The following is a 3,632-nucleotide window of genomic DNA, read 5'->3' as shown; positions in this document are numbered from 1 at the left end:
GTTGCTTATCTTGTCATATAGGTAAATTCACTTAGTTGCATATCTAGAGAATTTACCTTTGTGTCAAGCCTAAATTGAAAAAGAACTAAAAATTGATTAGCACCTATTCACCCCCCTCTAGGTGCGGCATACGATCCTTTCAATTGGTATCAGAGCCTCGGCTCTTATTTCAGGCTTAACCGCCTAAGAGTATGCCGAACGAGGAGTCTTCGGAAGCGGCCGCCAAGACGGTCTCCATGGAAGACTTCAATTCGTTGAAGTCCTCCATGGAAGCCCAAATGGAAAGCATGAAAAAGATGATTGCCGAGCTTTTGACTCCGGTCCTCCCCAAGGCTCCCATCGTAGAGGTAAAGGACACGGGTGCGTTGGAAGAGGGAGATGCTTCGGCATTACCCTCCTCTACCAAACCCGTGGAAGGTGATAACTTAAACACTATCAAATCTCCCATTGCATCTCCTAGGGAAACTAGTGGAGGTGAGAGCTACAATCGAGTACCTCCACCTTTTCTATCTCCCGATATACCGGTTCCCCATCCCCATTTGAACATTCGGGGCGACCCACCTAAGTTTTCCTTTGAGAATTTCGATACTTGGCAATTTGAGTTTCGCTCTCATGTTTGCAGTGCCTCCAATGAACTTTGGAGAATCATCTTGGAAGGCTTCAAGCCATACAACCCCGACAAGTTGACTAGAAGAGAAGCGGTTGATAGTCAACTCAACAACACCTCCTTGCACATGATTCAAACTAGTGTGGGGACAAAGGACTTGCATCGTGTTCGGAACTACACCACCGCCAAGGAAGCTTGGGATGGTTTGGCCGCTAGTTGCATTGGAAGTGAGAGCACGAGGAGGAACAAGTATAATGCTCTTAAGAATAAAGCCGAAGGTTTCATGAGGCTACCGGATGAAGATCATGAAGTCATGTATGGAAGACTTCTCACCGTTGTCGATGCCTTCGGCTTATTGGTGCCACCCACATCAATGACTCTTGGATCAAGGAGAAGTACATTGAATGCATGATGCCGTTTGTACCCATTGATGTCAAGACTCTTGTCGGGAGGGAATGCTATTCCTCTCTCACTTCTCAACAAGTCGTGCACGAGATGCAAGCTCTCAAGGTGCTTGAGCAAAACTCTCATGATTCTCGCAATCGAGCTCTTGGGATGACAAAAGGGTCCAACCTTGCCTTGGCGGTCAACTCCGTTGATGAAGTGTTTCCTCAAGAATCTTATAGGGCATCTTGGAGTATGTCCTATCCGGAAGACTTGGAACACCACTACCATGAACACATCGCATTCCATGCCAACTCCTTTTGGGTTGACCCATCCAAGGCCAAGGAAGACAACATCAAGAGAAACAACTCAAGGGGGACCACAAGTTCGGGCCCAAGGACAAGATCTTGCTACAATTGTAATGACAAGCGCCATTTCATTGCCGAGTGCCCCTATGAGAATAGGGAAACTCATGGTGGAAGACTCATTCCCAAGGACAAGAGCAAAGATTCAAAGGGCAAATATTCAAAAGCCCCTAAGAAGAAATTCTACAACAACAAGACCAAGAAGGGCAAGAGGCCCTCAAAAATTGTGCTAGTGACTAGGGAAGAATATTCTTCCGATGAAGTTGAAAGCTCTAGTGATGAAAGATGAAGAAAGCTCAAAGTAAGTGGCCGCCATTGTCGCCACCAACATTCCCTCTTCATCTCTCTTTGAATCTCCCAATGAGAATCCTCACATCAAGAATGCACATTGCTTCATGGCACGGTCCTCCTTGGACACATCTATTGTGCTATCAACTCAAGAAGAATATTCCTCCGGAGATGATGATGTTGATGATGAAGAAGATGCAACCTCTAATGGATTGGTCGCTCTTGCCTCCCTCTCCACTAACTCTTCATCACCAAGTGAATCCCCCAATAAGGTCATTCATGTGGAGGAAGAAAGTTGCCTCATGGCTAAATCCTCCGAGGTATCATCTCCTAACCCCTCTATGCCTATCATTTCAAGTGATTTAGGGGTTGATCTTGCTAGTCTAAAAGTGAAACAAGAAATGCTAGAGTTTGATGATTTCATTCTTAACCTACAAGGTAATACTAAAAAGCATGTTTCAAATCTCATGGTTCGTATGGCTCAACTAAATGGTACTCTTGAGAAAAAATGCCAAATAGAGAGAGAAGATGCTCTTGAACTACATGCTCTTAGAAATGCCCTTGAGGAAAGCAAAGAAACCATAGCTTCTCTTGAAGAGAGGTTAGAAAATCTTGGAGATCCTCAAGATAAAATTAACAAGCTCACTAAAGCTAGAGATCTTGCTAGAGCTAAGACTAAAGTGCTTTCAAAGGAAAAGGCCAAATTTGGTGTTGATCATGAGAAACTTGTGAGAGATCTAGATGATCTAGACAAGGCACACAAAGCCTTGAAGAGTGAATACTCTCTCCTCTCCAAGTCTTATGAGCAACTTCAAATTAGGCTCGCTTCATATGACATACCTAGCACCTCTACTCCTTCATGTGATCATGCAAATATTATTGAGGAAAATGCTAGGTTGAAGGATGAACTTGCTAAGGCCTCCTCTCCCCAAAGTAAACTTTCTTTGGATGATCTTTTGAGTAAGAAAAGATCAAACAATGGGAAGGAGGGCCTTGGTTATAATGCCAAGGAAAAGAAGGCAAACAAGCAAAAGGCCAAGCCCGCACAAGAGAAGAAGAAAGCCATCACTAATGGTGAAAGCCTCCAAGGGCAAAACCATAAATGATGATGACGCGGGAATTGCTAACCCTCACTATGTTTTATTTAAAGATTATTATGGTGATGTTTATGCTAAATATGTTGGCCCATATGATGGTTATGTTGCTTGGTCTATTTGGGTCCCAAAGACCCTTGTTGCTAACAAAAGAGGACCCATTGTGAAATGGGTACCTAAATCCAAGAATTGATCTCATGTAGGACTATGTCGCCGGAGGGTCAAAATGGGTACTTGATAGTGGATGTACAAGTCATATGACCGGCGGCAAGAACCTCGTCAAGGAGTTGAGGCCTAACATAAATGATATCACCGTCTCCTTTGGCGATAATTCTACATCCGAGGTATTGGGTTTTGGCAAGGTTGTGGTTGCACACAACATTACTCTTGTGGATGTCATGCTTGTCAAAACCCTTGGTTACAATTTGCTTTCCGTTTCCGCCCTTGGCAAGATGGGTTTCGCCGTCTTTATTGATAATGATATTGTGGTCCTCTTGTGGAGCAAGACTCTAAAAGTCGCTTTCGTTGGGTATCACGAACACAACTTGTATGTGGTGGAATTTTCGGGGACCACCACGACAAGTGCGATGTGCCTATTCGGAAAGGCGGATGTGGGTTGGTTGTGGCATCGCCGCCTAGCCCATGTCAACATGAGAACTTTGCAAAGTCTTCACAAGGGGAACCATATTGTGGGACTAATGGAAAATGTGTCTTTCGCCAAAGATCGTGTTTGTAGGGCTTGTGTTGAAGGCAAAATGCATGACTCTCCGCATCTAAGCAAGACTATCATCTCTTCTAAGAGGATCTTGGAGCTCCTTCATGTGGATCTCTTTGGTCCCGTTACTCATGCAAGTCTTGGTGCGAAGAAACATTGGTTGGTGATTGTTGATGACT

This window comes from Lolium rigidum, chromosome 3 (assembly GCF_022539505.1).
Source record: "Lolium rigidum isolate FL_2022 chromosome 3, APGP_CSIRO_Lrig_0.1, whole genome shotgun sequence".
Lineage (NCBI taxonomy): Eukaryota > Viridiplantae > Streptophyta > Magnoliopsida > Poales > Poaceae > Lolium > Lolium rigidum.
This window is presented reverse-complemented; position numbering follows the sequence as displayed.